The 17,715-nt window shown below is 39.2% G+C and overlaps 1 protein-coding gene across 3 annotated transcripts in view; it reads left to right on the top strand.

Moving 5' to 3' along the window:
• Positions 1–17,715, top strand: part of GRAP2 (GRB2 related adaptor protein 2) — a 114,061-nt gene that overhangs the window by 53,434 nt on the left and 42,912 nt on the right. The window lies entirely within an intron of this gene.

Here is a 17,715-nt window from a genome sequence, read left to right as displayed (position 1 = left end):
CAGAAAACACTTTTTACTGTGAGGGTGACCAAGCACTGGCACAGGTTGCCCAGGGAAGTTTGGAGTCTCTCACCTTGGAGATATTCAAAAGCCGTCTGGACATGGTCCTGGGCAATCAGCTCTACATGGACAGGCTTGAGCATAGGTTTGGACCAGATGGTCTCCAGAGGTCCCTTCCAATCTCAACCATTTTGTGATTCTGTGATAGATGACCATATAATGTTAAGGCTGATATTTAGTTTGCCAGCATTGTGTTTTTGTAGTTTGTTGCTGACAGTATTTCACACATGCTCAGAGCCATACCGGGAAGGACTGTCAGGACACATTGGAATAGGCTGCTCTAGGCATGGTCCACAATCACATCTAAAGTGTGCTCAGACTTCATTACAAGAAGAACTTCTGGATTTGGTTCCAGCTGGAGCTCAGGAGCGTTCTAACACGCAAGCAGGTTAGGCAACTGGGGAACATGGCGCAGGATGCAAAACTGGGAATGAAAATACCTGGTAGTGTTCAAACACCTAAAACCCTCTTTACGTTGCCTTACAGTAGTGCTCCCATCAATAAGAATTAGGCCCTTAACATCAGGAATAATACCACCTAATGTCAGTACTGTTAAAAAGTCAGTGTTTCCCTGCTGCTGTCATATTGTGAGAAATCACAGCAGTTCCCGATTTTTAGAACAGAAGTGCAAAATGTCAGATATCATTGTGCAGTACTATGCCTGAATAACTGTTACCTTTCTAGGCGAGTTAGTACCTTACACTGATATTTAATTAGGCAGCAAGTTGAAACAGTAAAGTGCTTTCTAAACACTAAGTATTAGTATTACAAAGCATGAAAAAGTAGGAAAAGGAAAGCCCTGCTTTCCTAAATTCCTGTGGGCTAAGCATGGAAATCAGAATGGACTGAAGCAGATTTTATCTCAAACCATTTAACGAAAGAGATGTGCAAGCTTTGCCTGTACTGACTGAGCAACCATAGAGATGAACCCTTTACAAAATCCCCTTTTGTAATCAGATTGTGTGTCTTCCTTCAGCACTATAGATCACATACAAGCCCTTGCACAGCACGTGTGGGCATCACTAATAAGATTTTATCCATGCCAAGTTTCATCATCCACTGAGAAGGCAGCTTGCTGAGCAGAGGGAAGAGTTGGATTGTGGTGGATGCTGCTGATACTAATAAGATACTTGGCAAGAATATGGTGGAATGTTGCCATAATATAATAATGTTTTTAAAACAAAAAAATATATCATTTCCAAATCTCTTTGAAAAGCAGGGGGCACAATTTATAGGAAATTATTTGTATTCAAGAAGGTGGCAAACCAGTTACAGCAGGTCTTCACAGAGCCCACTGAAATAATCACCACAGGCAGGTAGGAATAAGACAGAGATGAGGCTGCCCTCCATTTCCTCATGTCATAAAATATTTGGGGGCATATTGCTTCCCTCCTGAGTGCACAAAGAATTAGTTGCCTTGGCTGGAGAATATGTCCTCAGAGTCATACAGTGTAGAGTTATAACTGGTTACAATTTGTTTAAAAAGTGCCTCTCTGAGGACAGATAAAATCTTTTGGGTTTGAATTTTCTTCCTTTTTTTATTTCTCTTTTCTCCTGCTGCTCTGCAATTCAGTTGTTGAAAATCTCATTTACCCAGCAGCTGAATTCAGATCCAGCCATGGTCTGTATTCTCTACTGTAAACTCTAAGGAATGAGTAGCTGCTTGATAATTTCATAGATTTTTTTTTTTTTTTTCCAGTCTGCCGGTTTCAATATAGGTCATACCAGTGCCCTTCCCTATTTCTGAAATTAAGGGAAGAGCGCAGGCATGTTCGCCTTACCTTGAAGGCTATTGGTTATTCAATGCTTTGAAATCTTTCAGCGCTCTGTCATTATGCACATACCTTGAGTAATATGGATGGTATATTCATGTATAAAAACAGCTTCCAAACTGAACATTTTAACTAGCTAGGTGAAATATTTCTTACACTTGACAGATGTAAGACATTGATAACCAGATACTAATTAACTAGCTTAAAAATAGTCTTTTTGTGCAGAAACTAGCAGCCAGGCATTCAATGCAGCATTAAGGGGGTAAAGAGTTTTGCCCTGGAATACCCACACGATTTTATGGATATACATTATTACTCATTTATTCACTGTTAATAAATGTAGTCCTGCAAATTACACAGCATTTTACATTCTAGGGGGCTTCATTTCTGCTAACTGGTAGCCAGGTGCCAGACCAAATTAGTCAACTAGCCTAAACCCCTGTCTCTGTTGCTGAGTCAAATTGTGATATTTTTATTCATGTTAGGTAGCACCTGATAGATTTAAGCAGGATTACCCATGATGTAAGACAGTATTAAACGTGTGTGGTGGGTTGACCCTGGCTGGATGTCAGGTGCCCACCAAAGCTGCTCCATCGCTCCCCGCACCTCAGTGGGACAGGGAAGAGAAAATATAACGAAAGGCTCATGGGTTGAGATAAGGACAGGGAGAGATGACTCGCCAGTTACCATCACGGGCAAAACAGACTTGACTTCGGGAAAATTAATTTATTTTATTACCAATCAAATCAGAATAGGGTAGTGAGAAATAAAACCAAACCTTAGAACAGCTTCCCCCCGGCCCGCCCTCCTTCCCACCTGAACTCCACTCCCGGTTCTCTCTCCCTCCTCCCCCCAGCGGTACAGGAGGACGGGGAATGGGGGTTGCAGTCAGTTCATCACACATTGTCTCTGCCGCTCCTTCCTCCTCAGGGGGAGGACCCCTCACTCATCCCTGCTCCGGCGTGGGGTCCCTCCCGCAGGAGACAGCCCTTCACCAACTGTTCCAACGTGGATCCTTCCCACGGGCTGCAGTTCCTCATGAACCGCTCCAGAGTGGCTCCCTTCCACAGGCTGCAGTCCTTCAGGAGCACACTGCTCCGGCATGGGGTCCTACCCCTGCAGGTGAAGATCTGCTCCTCAGTGGACCTCCCTGGGCTGCAGGGGGACAGCCTGCCTCACCATGGTCTTCATCACCACGGGCTGCAGGGGAATCTCTGCTCCGGTGCCTGGAGCACCTCCTCCCCCTCCTTCTTCACTGACCTGGAGGTCTGCAGGGTTGTTCCTCTCCCATATTCTCACTCCTCTCTTCAGCTGCAGTTGCTGTTGCCCAGGGTTTTTTTTTCCCTTCTTAGGTCTGTTCTCCCAGAGGCACTACCACCATCGCTGATGGGCTCAGCCTTGGCCAGCGGCGGGTCCGTCTTGGAGCCAGCTGGCATTGGGTCTGTCAGATATGGAGGAAGCTTCCAGCAGCTTCTCACAGAAGCCACCCCTGTAGCCCCTGCTGCTACCAAAACCTTGCCGTCCAAACCCAATACAACGTGAGTGAGTACATGGCACAATTCAAAAAGTATGTCTCACTGGGATCTCAGAGTGCAGTTTTACAATATGAAATAAAATGAACTCTACCCCAAGATACCACGATGTCCCAGTAAAAACCATCCTGAAGTATTCTGAGCCGCACATCATTCTTTGCAGATCCAACAGAGCAACAGAGGACCCAGAGAAAGCTTTAATGCTCAAACTGTGGAGTTTTATCTCTAACGTAATTTTTAAATGGCAATTTGTACATTTGCTGCAATAGATGTTTGCCTCCTGTCAGTGGAAGCCAGGCAAGAAACTATTGTGGCCCCTTGTATTTGGGAATATGGTAGACACTTGGCAAGACATGGTTAAGTCCAAGTTCTTACTGCATTTATGCCAGAGGGAAGATCACTACCTTCATTTCAGTTGTTTGGGTCCCACAACTCTGCCCCTGAGATAACATCTTCATTTGGAGTACTTGACTGTGAACACCATCTGTTTGCTATTTGTTAGTTACTTTGAAGGTGGGGGAATAGAATGATGATTAAAAATAAATCTGTTCGATATCCATCAACTCTTCCCTTCTAAATACATCACTGTTACCTGTGAAATAGGCCTCTGGTGATTTCACATTTTCAAAGAACTTGTCTTTCTTGGGCCTCTGCTGCTTGCCTGGGTGCTGGAGAAAGCTGGTTTTGATGTGACATGGATGCTGCGTTGAAAAAATGTTCTGCTAAGAAATTTTTTTAAAATTATTGGGGGGGGGGGGGGTGATACTTTTTACGCAGGTGTTAAATTTCCTGGAGTTAATCGGGAAGAAAAATGCCTCTGAGGCATCATTCGGTCCATTAACTGCAATGCCAACTGCCAATGGCTGGAGTTGAATACTAACAGATTTTCTAACTCTTTATGTTAATTGACAAAGCCAGACAGATTCATAGTTCAGCGTAGCCCTCCTGTTCTTACCTGCTGCCTTCTGTATTTATATCCCCAGTGTCTGAAACATGCTTCCTTTTTTAACAGGGGAGATGTGAATATAAGAAGCTAGGTTGTTTTGCTCGTTTATGTGAAAATTATACAGATGAGTGAACACCCAGTAAACCAGGATCGGCATCCCCTCCCCCACTTTTAGTTACTACTTTAAAAGGAACATTATTGCAGCATTATGTCAGACACGTGCCCCATAACACATGGAGCAAAACAGGAGAGTAGGGAGCAGTTGAAAAAGTAATTTTTAAGATTGCAGTTTCCTGAGAGAAATCTTTATTCCTAAGACAAATGTGAAAAAAATATAGAAGAAAAATGAAAAGATGTTGCTGTTATTTAGTATATGTGTGTTCTTTTGTTGGCTACTTCAAATTATGCTATATGAAAGGTTTTAATAGTTTTTTTCCATACAAACAGCGTCCTGAATCATAGTGTCTTTCCTATAGAAGGTAGCAAGCCCTTGTAGACTTCTTCATGGCAGAATCCAGTTCGGCAGAGAGGTGTACAGCAGTGTAAAGCATTCCCTAAATTGACATAGGTTGTATGTGCACCCACTTTGGATTCTTACCTCCATATTTCACTTAGACTATTAGGACCATGTCTTGTTAGTTCTTAGCTAGGAGTCTCCAAGCAGAACTTTGGTGAAACGGGTCATGACAATTTTGTATGCAGAATACTTCTCTGAGTTACTATTACTCCAACATCCATAGAAGATGCTGACCTTGCAAGCAACTATGGATGGAACTTAAACCCAAAATCCTCATTACTTGGAGTGGTTAATTACCCCAAATTACACTTAAAAGAATAGGAGGTTAATTTTAGTGTCCTGATCATATTACATTACACACAATTAAAAGCTCCTCCCTGCAGTTTCTATAGAATATATGGTATTTCTTCCATACCTCCCATGGTGGGTGTTCTGATATGATCATGAAGGGACTAGCTAACTATTTAATAGCTTGTTTATCTGTCTGCTATGTGGTATCCCTGCAGCAGTCTTATTTCTTTGAAGTTTTTTATATACATGCATTTATAAGGCACTTGGGAATGTGAGGATTAAAAGCAGCAAATAAATATGTTTGGAAAGGATATGTTGTACTAAATCAGCAAAGGGTAAAGAGCTCCAAAAAGGAGAAGGGAAGAAAATTGGCTCCACCTTAGAAAACTAATGTGAGAGCTGCTGAGTAAAAAAGAACAGTCATCCAGCTGGGATTTATTAAGTGGAAAGCTTTTTTTAAAAAAAGCTGTAGAAGACCAGAAATCAAAGATCGCTGTATATTTACTGGCTTTTTTGAAGCATCTGTTCTCTAATATCAGAATATCTCACAAAGACTAATCAACTGATCTTCAGAATATCCTTATGAGTTTGAGATGTGTTAGCCTCATTTTACCATTGGAGGAATAAAGAGATTATTTGTCCAAGACTACACAGGAAATCTGTGACAAAAATAATAATGTAGGCCTTTATCCAGTGCAGTGACTCAACCATAACACCATCCAATCTTCTATCATGGTAAGAAGGCAATAAGGGAGGGCTGTTGGTATAATTTATGGCCAAAGGAGAGGAGCTGATGAGAGACACCCCCCCAAACAGATGAAGAGGGCTATATCGTTCTGGATAAGATGCAGAAAATCTATCTTTATTCTTGGGATTTGGTTAAAGGCATATACACCGCTATAAATGTATTTTCAGCTAACCCTTGCTGGGTATCTCTGATGGTGGGTCAGTCTAAAAAAGCCAGGACCCTTTACTTGTAATAAAATCTGACACTGTGTTTTGAGCTTTGTCCACATGTAGTCATTTTATGAAAAGTCAGAAGACTTGTATGCCAGTGAAGATGGTAACACCTATGTTACAGGAAGTTAAAACCTTCTAGATTGATAAAATACAGATATAGCTGATGTACAAAAGGAAAAAAATTCCTCTTTATTGCTCCAAGGGGAGTTTAAACTGGAATTTCTAATATTTAAAAATGGAGAACAACAAAAATCACGTTATTTAAATAAAGTTTTCACATTTTGTGTTTTCCTTCAGCTTTTAACCATACATTGCTAAGATTTTATAATTAAAAGCATTATCTCTGTTAAAACTTTTACTCTTTGGGATTGCTGGGTGAGCTGAACACATTTTTTGCCTAGCTCCTAAGGGGACAGTTGTCATGCACTATTATCTGAGCACATTTCATTATTTATGTTACTGCCAGTGAGAATGTCTTTGTAACCACATTCAATCTGGTAGAGTGAGATTTTTATGGTAGGACTTGCACACCCATGTTGTAACTACTGTAGAACATTGAAGAAAGCTGATGCAACTTTTATTAGCTATGTTAACTTATTTGTAATAAAGGGTTCTCAGGCTTTCATCCAAATTTTCAAGGTACATCTACCAATTGCATCATCTGCTTCTAAGGGATCTGAGAGCTCAGAAAAGTAAGACTACCATCATTATGCTTACTTTTTCTGTGCAGAAGACTGCAACTTAACTGTACAATCTTTAGGGCTCCACTGATCAAAAAGGTTTAAATTCACTGCGTTCTAGGACTTCTCGGTAAATAGAATAAAATTGCCCTTATCCAGCACATTTTCCACAGAGACAGTTGATCAAAGGAAGCTACAGGTAACTGAATTCAACAGCGCATGTATTTGGTCTACTTTTTATTTGCATCATAGTTTTTCACATAGTCCTGGCCATGTAAAATGTTCTTAGAGTGGATGCAAATGCAGTGCAATTTACATACGCTTTAAAGTGTCTTGTCATTGCCAGAGTTGTGTAAAAGGGTGTGATTGTGTACTACAGCTAAATGCATCCAATGGCTGGCAGTTGTTGAAGTAGGCAATCTCACAACTTCCCTTCTCCTCTCCTCTTCCCCAACATGGATTCCTGCCCACTTTTCCCTAGAGCTTCAACCATGAGATTAAGGGAGCTACACTGGAAAAAAACAATTAATCCTTCTAAAAGTTATTAGGTTCTCCACTGGGGTTATGTGAGTACAACTTCCTGCACAAGTGCATAGCTGGAGCTGAGAGGAAGGAATGGGATGATTCCCTTTGGAAATTTGAATATATTTGGATTATTGCACATAGTCTTAGAAATCATAATGAAAAAAAAATAACTCCCTTTTCTGTGTTGTGAAGAGCTTACATAGGTGTATCTTTCAGCATCAATTTGCTTTGAAAAGAAAAAGTTATGGGGCTATGAGTGAGAGATACGTATTCTTTAAGGCATTGTGGAGCACACACTGGAGGCACTTTGATTCTTCAGTTTCTTAGTTTTGGTATGATTATTATTTTTCCCCAGTTAACTGTAAACAGAATTTAGTGTGGGGAAAAAAAATCTAATCATATCAAAGATTCTGGTGATTCCCATGCAACTCTGTTTGAAGATAACATTGCAATATGGAACTACTGAAATGCAAAAAAAAAAAAAAAAAAAAAAGAACATAAACTGTTAGGAATTTCTTTTATATTCAGGATGATTTAATCTCCCACAGAAAATTCATTTCTGAAATTTCTTCTGCTAGGAGCTACATGGTGTTCCAAATATTTGAGAGAGAGATCAGCTGAAACTATTTGTGTGAAAATGTTTAAGTTTTCTGGAAGAGGGGGAAGGCTATGGCTCCTGTCTGGTGAGAAGGAGAAAGCAAGCTTGGGAGGTAAAAAGCGGAAAAGTTGCAGATTATAGTGGTTTTCTCTGTCTTGGTTAAAAAAAAAAAAAAAAAAAGACTAGTAACATATAGCATTTCAAGTGTTAGCTGATTTTTTATCAGCCAACAAATAAATTGTGCCGAAACATTAGACACTACTCCCATGGTGATTAGATATTACAGTACATATGGTATGGAAACATTAAGCTGTGTTTGAAGACCTCACAACACCTAAACACAGCATGCCTGCCAACTGTTGACCATACGCTATAGCTGACATAAACATGGAGTTGCCTCCTGCTATCCTGCACCTGGATTTGCTACACAGATAATCTTAGATGTTATTGCAGAGGAAGGCCTAGCAAGGACTTCATATACTTTCTCTCCACAATAGCTGCAGAAAGTAGACCATACATAAAACCAATAAGACCAGACATACCAATAAAAAACAGATGTAATCTTCTGTCTGTTTGAAATGTTTGTCACATCACACAAGATTTGTTGTCACCCTGTCCAAAAATTGCAGCACTTCTGTTTTTCTCTTGGTGAAACTAGACAACATTATGTCCTTTATGTTATACTGACTGCATCTAAAATGCAAAAATATTTAGGACTGATGGATCAGGGTGAAAGGCACAGCAACAGACTAAATGCTGTACACAGTGATTTTGGTTGGTTTGGACGGTATGTCAGCTTGGATAGTCATGTCCTGTAACTTTGTATTCAATACCTGTCATTTAGATCTTAGAGAAACAAGCCAAAAATTCTGAGTAGATTTTTTCTGATATTAAACACTAGCTTCTTTAGTGATGTTTCCTACTGCAACTTCAGCTCAAATGAAATTTACAGCATTTTAGAAGATTATCTGAACAAAATTAACTCCTGGCAATATTAATTATTTGCAAGTTTCCCCTCCTTTCCTTTTATAGTTTAAATGTTATGTAGATTTATTTACTCAAGAATAAATAGCCTTGATGTTTTTTTAGACCTCTGTAATATCTGATATATGTAAAAGCTGTACAAAAATTACTGAAAATATGCTACCAGTGGGCAATTTCTCTTTGTTTTGGGGCATAGAGCCATACTGATTTAGTTAACACTAGCATACAGTCCCATGTTATTTCACAGTGAATATCATCTGACAGTTTATTCTGAAAGTAGTGATCCACCTGGAAAGCAGAGGACTTTTTCGAATCCTGCCTAAAACCCAAAGAATTAATTTCTCCTGTTACCTGTACTATCCTATATAGTTTGTGTGAATACCAGTAGTCTCTAAATTATGCAAGACGTGTAGCTGGGATGAAGCATAAAGCAAGCTGTGTTACAAATCTACTGTAACCACTCTATTGATCTCTACCTACATTTTCAGAGCATTTAATGTATGGTTTCTACAGCATGCCTGTTCTTCTAGTATTGGTCTCCGTACTTTTCAGTCCTAATGCTATTGCACAGTTTGAACAAGACTTCATTAAACTGCTGACTTGTTATTCCCCTACTGGTGCTCTCTTCCTAGTTCTGCACAGGCACCTCAGTCTTGACCCAAAGCAATTCTTTGTTTTCCTTGTTGTGGGATCCCAATGCACTTTCTGTCAAGCTATTTTAAGGCTAATCATGAATAGACCCTGCTATTCCAGTTTTGAAATAAATCTTTTGGTCAAACCTAGTTGTACCAAGTAGTGACTAAGACAATAGACAAACAGACTGAGACAGAGAAATGTTTGCTAGATTGAAACACCCACAATACAACTCTATTTGGGACTACACAAGAGAGCAGTATAACAGACCCCTTACTTTATTCCTAAATGCTTCAATTTTCCCCTTTTTCTAAAACCATTGACCTATAGTTTTTACTTTTTGCATTGTATGGATTTTTAACATTTATTTTTAACAGATAGCACATTTTTAGCAAGGAAAGCATTTTCATTTTTAATCAACTGACATTTTAGCACATATATTCTTAAAATTTAAGCTTGAGCTGTTTAGGTTGAAGTTTGTCTGAACCGGGAAATTCTGGTGGGAGCTGAGAGAAATACAATGTTGGTGAAGAGCCTTTGATAGTAGCCCTCTCAGAGGACAGCATGATATAGGAGATAGATACACCACCTAGTTATGTTTTAGTTATCTTGATGCCTGTTTGTCATATTACTTCTTTTGATGCTGTCAAGAACCATAGGAAAGGGAAGATAAGGCAGATTTTTCCTGGTTTTGGCATGCTGAGCAGAGTCATTAACATATGCTACAGAATGCCTCAAGAGACAGGTTGCAGATGCTGAAAGACCTCTGGCTTTCTCCTCCCTTAGAATTATAAACCTGAAAATTCAGTACTAAGATCTCCTTCTCTGTGTATCACATTTTCTCTTTCATTCCTTGCTTCTGTTGTTGATAATCTTTTCAAGCACTGAATCTGATAACACCCTTAGTGTCCCTGTAGTGTCACACTGATGAATTCTGGTCTGGGGTGTCCTAAATAGACTCACCTGATGGACAAATTAATTGGAGTTGCAGCTGGTAGTTCAGGTGGTTACTTCTGGTCATTGATAAGTACAGGGCTTTCAAATTGCTTTTCAGAGGGTTTTTGAAGTTGAGATATTTTACTTCACAAATGGGATGGAGTAAGACTGCATGTATTGTCAGTTATCAAAACCTAGGTGAAGAGCAATAGGTAGTTAAGACAGTGACACACCTCTTAGAACTGAGTGACCAAATGTTAGTTGGTTTTTCTGACTTGTTCTGAAACCACATTAAACCACGTACTACTTTCAAGTTAAGCAGTGATGAGGTGGAAGCACATGCCATCTTTTGCTGAGAGAGGAAAAAAGGGCATTGAAATGCAAATTCTCATGGTACAGTTAGAGTTTTCCTTAGTCTAATCTCATAGTCCCCAGATTTTTGTACAATCATTAAACAGGCTTGAATTTATCTCCTCTATCAGTATAAAATCAAGCAAAATCATTATGCACAGCTGTACTATAGAAGCATCACAATGCAATTATTTCACTGCACAGAACAGATGCATGCTGTTGGCACCTCAGAGCCAGTAGGAGCTGCATGGAGCTTGTATCAGCGGGAGTTCACTTTCACATACATCACTTGGGGACATGAATGTGCAATGTGACAGGCCCATCACTACCAATAATTCATCTAATTTACTATGGCAAGGCAGATACTTGGTTGTGTCTGAAAGCCAACAGGTCAGTGGCTTCATCTAGCAGCTCATGCTGTTCCCAGCAGTGCTACATTCCTACTAATAATTTAATCTTGTATTTGAAGTTCAGTTCCTAGCAGTTTACCTCCTCTTTCTCATTTTCTTTTACTTCTCCTTAAAAATATAATAGTCCATTTCAGCAAAATTAACTGCAATTTCATGGATCACTACAGCAGGAATAAGTTTTATACATAATACTGTAATCCATCTATTTGTTCCCCAGAATGCAAATTGACTTGATGAGCAATTCTCTGTCCTATGTAAATAACCCTAGTTCTAATTGAGAGTGCTGTATTTTCAGTGAAGAAGGGCGAAGATTGTTTCTCTGGCTTTGACCTTCTGATAATTGTTCCAGGATATTTCATTTAAATTTTAAAAAGTCTATCATATAGAAAATATAAGCAACAGCTACCTTGATTTCTTTTTGGATGAAAATTTTGGTGCTCTGCTTGTACTTCATGCTTTCTTTTCCTTAGAAGAAGTAGTTTTCAAAATTTGGATTCTCATATAATATGCCAGATGACAATATCTAAAATACACAATTCCTTTATCTAGTAGATACCAGTTATCATATGGGCAAAAATAGAACTCTTTTTCTCTTGTTCTTCCATCAGTGTGTCAGTAATGTGCAAGAAGAACCACTCTACAACAGCATGAACAATAGGAAGTTCACCTTCCATGGCTCCTCTTATGTTCAGATTCTCTGCAGGGATTGCCAGCAGGTAGAATAACTTATATGAACTGGATAATTGTCTTTGTAGTGTGGATACTTTTCTCCTATGAATCAATTGGCATTTCCATTTCTTTTCACTATAAAGATGTCAGTAATTATCAAGAACTTCTTGCAGGTTCAGAGCTAAAAACAATGTCTAGAGATGATATTGAAAATAAAGGTAACAGCTTTTATATGCTGTTACAGGTTTCCTAAACTACAAAGTTTCTCAATTAATTTCATTAATTAAGAAATAGAAAAGTTACTTAAATGTCAATGGTAAAGATGTTTGAGTGGTAAACGCTGAGTCTTATCTTTAAATGTAAATTTCATTGGAGTACTGACTTGAAGTCCATCAAGTTAGCATAACCTAACTTCTCCAGGAGGAACAAACCTACATTATCAAAATCACCAGGTAGTAGTTTTAAATAAACAGGAGGAATTATTCTCCATACTGTCTGTTAAGTAAATTGTGGCATTTATTGCCACAAAGTTTAGTGAAGGGCAAAAACATAAACAGACAAATTTACAGAAAATAAGTGGCTCTTATATAACTGTTCAAATACAATCGCTGGCTCAACAAGTCCCTAGACTGTTGCAAGTAACAAATTCTGGAAGGAATGTCAAGAAAAGGCTCACTTTGTTTCTTCTCTTCCTGCCCATTTTCTGTAAATAGATCTTATTGGCACTCTCAGCTAGAAGACACTGGGCCAGATGGGCCTTTTGCCTGACCCTGTACACTACTGTAGTCCTCTTACGTGCATTATGGCATCTTTAGTATGACTTCTTGGCAAAATCACACTTGCTTCAAAACCAACTTGTTTCTACCAGTAGCATCTGTAAAAACTGCAGAATGAGCAAACCTGCTGGCTGAAACTGCTTCAGCACTTGCTTCCTAACTGACATACACCTGGGGTGCTGCTTAGTAACTTAAGTTGTCTGGGCTATCATCGCACTGAGCAGCCACGTTAATTACCCTATTCTCATATTAGTACTCGTATAACTAGGAATTTGTATACACATATTCTGTCCAACTGTGTTCTTTGGTGCAATTCCCTTCATTAATCTAGGAAAATATAGCTATGAGAGAGCAATATAAACCGCAATCTATTTTAATATTTTAGAGCCAGGAAATATTAGTTTGACTTGCTTATTTTCAAGCCACTAATTTTCAGAAATGCTAAATGGATGCTAATTTCTTTTCAATTTTCAACATTTCAGCTCATCTGTCTTTATATTCAAAAATATTTCCACTGATATGTAAGCCTAAAGTTAGCAGCGATGTCATTTTTCCTAAGTTCTTACTTGTAAAGGTCTTGGTATTTTTAAGTAGTTTTTTCTTAAAATAACATGGAAAAGTTGGTTTTCCTTACTCTTTTTCTGATTTCTTTGTGCAGCTGTAATTACTTGCTATCTTTCCTTGAGCAATGAGTTTAAATAATGTACCCCAAACTTCCTAATTTTAATTGACAGGCTTTCTCAAGTCATCCTTGATTCCTTCCATTGTTATCCATATAATGAAAATTCTTCAACATCTCAATGTTGAAGAATCCCTGTTGACAATGGTGTCTGACTTTCTCTGATCCATTATTTATGAAATAATTCAACCGTGTGAGGCACACACATGCCTGCAGTTCTTTCCACAGTCATTCATCCTGTGGCATACCATGTCCATATTCTGAGAAACTGCACTGTAAGTTAGGTCACTGATCTTTCACATTAGTGAACTTGGGGCGGGGGGGGGGAGCAGAGTTGCTCTCTGACTTTTACTTTGGCCTCAGAATAATTTTTCATAAATTTCTTCCTGTGCCTCCTGAGTGTCATAGGTAAAAGGTTATTTTGCATCTAGAGTCAGTAAGTGATGCCAGACATTTCTCATGGTGCTTATTCTATTCTCCAAATCAGAAAACTCAACACAGTTCTGCAAATGTAACAGCTCAAACATGATATCATTCACTTAAAATTCTGGAGAAAGAAGCAGAGACAGAAATAATTTCATTCTCCATTTCTCATCTGTGTAAGACTTTGGGATTCCATGGTAGCAAAATTAATGAACACGAAGATAGAAGAGACTGCTTTCTGCAATAACCTTTTGGTCCCATTCAACTGTCCTTAACCAAAAATACAGCAACCATGACAGACCCAAGGAGAAAATACAGAGAATATGCCGAGCCTCTCCTTTTGGCAAGACTACAGTTTGACACCAAACTAGGAGGAAAGTGGCTTGGTTCTACTCAACAATATATGCCATAATAATAAAGTGTTTTGACATTTATAGGTTGAAAACAGCATATTCAGGTGTTTCACAATGAAAAGTCTACCAAGAACACAGAGAACACTAGCAAGTAAAGGAAAAAATTGATAATTTTATTTTCTAGTAAGCTTGTTTAAACGTAGCCTAACACCTTCAACTATTAAACCACAGCTTCAGTTGACTTACAGTGCTACCACAGCTAGCATTTTGATCACACCTATAACAAGATCCAAATGCAAATGTCAGATCAAGTGAAAGTTACATTACAGCAAAAGGACAATATCTGCAACTAGGGAGAAGGAAAGGAAATGTCTTGTGTCAATCTACTGCAACCCCTCTGTCTACGGAGTTGTTGAAGGGCTCTAAACAGGAGCAGAGAGGTGAGGGAATTAAAACAAGAACTTCCATTTGTCTGTGAATTGCTCTACTAAACTGTAAAAACAGTGTTTCTAGACCGATCGGCTTGGATCTGTCAGCTTTCACAGCTGGTACACCCAATAGGAGGTGCATTTTAGTCAATGCAGTAATAGCATAAAAAGGGAATGCAGCCTCCAAATGATTTAAATGATGCTTGTGAATTGTCATTTCACAGCTTTATGAGATGTTCCTGTTCCCCTCCCTCCCTTTTATTAGTTAGCATCAGGCTGGGTAGATTTCTGTGCAATTCCCACCTGAGTCACCAGAGAAGGGTCCGCCTTCATCATGTATCAAGTTGATTTCAAGCCCTGACAAACACCCAGCCTTAAGAAGGGAGACAATCTGTAATACACTTTATGAGAACAAAAGGTAAAAATATTAAAAATCATGATAAATGTTTGTTTTCCATCTGAGCTCCCTCCCCACAGCCCTACTTACAAGCATGCTTCCCCTGTCTGCTAGCTACCCCAGTCCAGACTGAGGGATATTTTTAATGCACGGATAGGCATGAATTTCAAGCAAAAGATCAAAATGGTACCTTTTTAATTTTTTAAAGAATAGAGCTAATTAACCTTTTTATCAAACCACACACATCTTCAAATGACTTAGATGGGAAATGTATTGGTTTAATTAAGATTTCACAGGGAGAGACAGTTGCAAATGCTTGGAACTGAGAGAAAGTGGGATCTTTATGAGGAGGGTGCTGTATGTTTTACAACTCCCCGTGTCTCTTTGTTGTTTGCACTTCAAATGGAGTCCATTTTTATCTGTCTCTCTCCTGCTGAGAGAAACTGATTTTATCATGTGTTTCAATGAAGCTATTAAAAACTTCAATCATGAGATTCCTCTTTTGCCTTTGTATGTTTCTCTCTTTCTCTGTGTCAGAGCTGCACTGTGACATTGGTTATATGGCAGTATATATTGATTTGCTTTGTTTTACAAGTCGATTAGATAATCTTCCTGCAATCATAACTTGCTTTAACAGAACACTTAGTACCCATGTTTTTCTTAGCTGGGTCCGCGCTCGGTTTGATTTTTTGTAGGTCTGGGATTTTGATGGGTATGCCATGCTTTCTTATGTTTCTTTGTTTTTAGTAAATGGTGAAAAGTTCACGAGTGACAGCTTGAAGTTCTATATGCATACAAAAAGAACAACATGAACAATGCTAGCATATACTTCCCCCTCACTTCAGGAGCTCAGGACTATTTCAGAGGTGTAAAAAGAATGTACTACAGTGACATGGCATTACAACACAAGTATTTTGGGGGCAATACCACATAGGACTTCTACATCGACAAATCATATACTCTTAATGCTCAGATGTAGTTATTTATCCAGTACTCTAAGACACTAAAAGGGTAGGATGTGCTAGGGATAAAAATATGTCAAAACAGTTGAATCATAACTAAAACAAGTTATTAGCCTAAAAGATCCTCCTCTGACAAAAAAAAAAAAAAAAAAACAAAAACAAAAACAAAAAAACCCCACCAAACCCAAACCTGAAATACAAAATTTGGTAGCTGCTCACATTTAAATAATATTCAAATTGAGCCATTGAGACTATAAAGGCCTGAAGCCTGGATATAGCCATGCATTAATTTCCTGTCTTTGCTTTTGTTTGTCAGTTAATGTCAGACAAATCATGTCATATAAATGAAGCTGAACACTGTTTAGGTCTTAGTGTTAGTAGACAAGACATCAACATTTGATTCTTGCATTCTGTGCCTCTGTTCTTGAGCCAACTTTGTGTGATTACTGCTACAATGCTGCATAAATAACTGATTTTTAGTTTGCTTGCAAGATTGACATCTCTAATGCAAAACAAAAAATATTTTTGTCTGAATAGCTGAGAGTGTTTTATCTTAGGCCAAATGGAAAGTTGTGCTTTGCCCAAAAATATTTGTGAATGTTTAAGGTGTTTTTACCTTTTTATTCAAATCAAAGTAAATTTTGAGATAAAAACCTGTGTTAAGCTGAAAAATCAGAACATTTCTTATTGGAAGTACTTAAACCATTAAAAGTGGCAAAAGAGTAATTTAAATTCAGAGAGAGATTCACAAAACAGCTTAATCCTTCTCTGTAACTTTTTGGACAAAAGATACTATTAAAAATACCTCTTTTCAATATTAGATATTTTAATATTATCAATAAAATTTTGCCCATTTCGTTTGTAACACCTGTGCTCTTCTGAGGAATACAGATGGAACCTGAGCAATCTGGCTGCTTGTTCTTCAAAGTCAACAATAATTAGGAGTTAAAACATTTTTTTCTGCTGCTTTTGAGCAGCAGGCTGGAAAAAGCACGGACCATTTGGCCAGGCTCTGAACCGTACTCAAGGAAATGGAATCCCATCCAGATCCTCAAACAGGTACAAAGTCAAGAAAAATGGCTTCAAGAAATCAGGGTGTGCGGATCTCATTGACCCAAGAACTCGGTAGTTTATGAATCTATTTCAGCTGCAGTAAATGGTCCTTTCCTCGCTTACAGTCTACCAGACAGAATTTAGATTATGGGTTTTAGGTGATGATTTTAAATGGTCTAAGAGTGATGGCTGCAGGGAGAAATTTCAGTTGATGTCAATTCCTTTTTACTTTTCTCTGAAATGCCTGGTGCTAACGGCTGGAGGCACGGTACCGGGCAGCCCATGAGCCAGGGCAAGGGCTGCGTTTCCTGAGGGGGCTTTCTGCTCTCCAGTAGCAACCCGTTTTCCAGCCACCCACGTCCCTTCTCCCACAGGGACCCTGCTGGCCCTTGGCAGTCCTCAGGCAGGAGGAGGGGCTGGAGCTCTGGGGGCAGGGAAGAAAAAGTGGGAGGAAAACAGCCTTTCGGGTGGCCAAGCCCCAGCAGGGACAGGATGAGCGTAGGGCAGGGGTAACTCTTCCCCCAGTGTAATTAATGTGTGGAGTTAATTACCAACGGGGTTGATGTAGGGGAGAACACACAGGTGGACTCACACCACCAGGACCAGCCCTCTCCTTATCTCCCGTCCCTGCTCCTCGTTACCTCAGAAAGCCCGAACAGCCGTGACTGTTGGGTAACCTCTCCCCTGGCAGATTCAAACTGCTGCCAATCACCTGCAAACAGCCAGCTCCTTTCTCTCCTAGTCCAATCAGAATGCTTTCAACCAGCCCTCCCTTCCCCC

The sequence above is a fragment of the Aquila chrysaetos genome, chromosome 17 (genome assembly GCF_900496995.4).
Source record: "Aquila chrysaetos chrysaetos chromosome 17, bAquChr1.4, whole genome shotgun sequence".
Lineage (NCBI taxonomy): Eukaryota > Metazoa > Chordata > Aves > Accipitriformes > Accipitridae > Aquila > Aquila chrysaetos.
The sequence above is the reverse complement of the archived record's forward strand: the minus strand, read 5'-3'. Positions and strand labels throughout refer to the sequence as shown.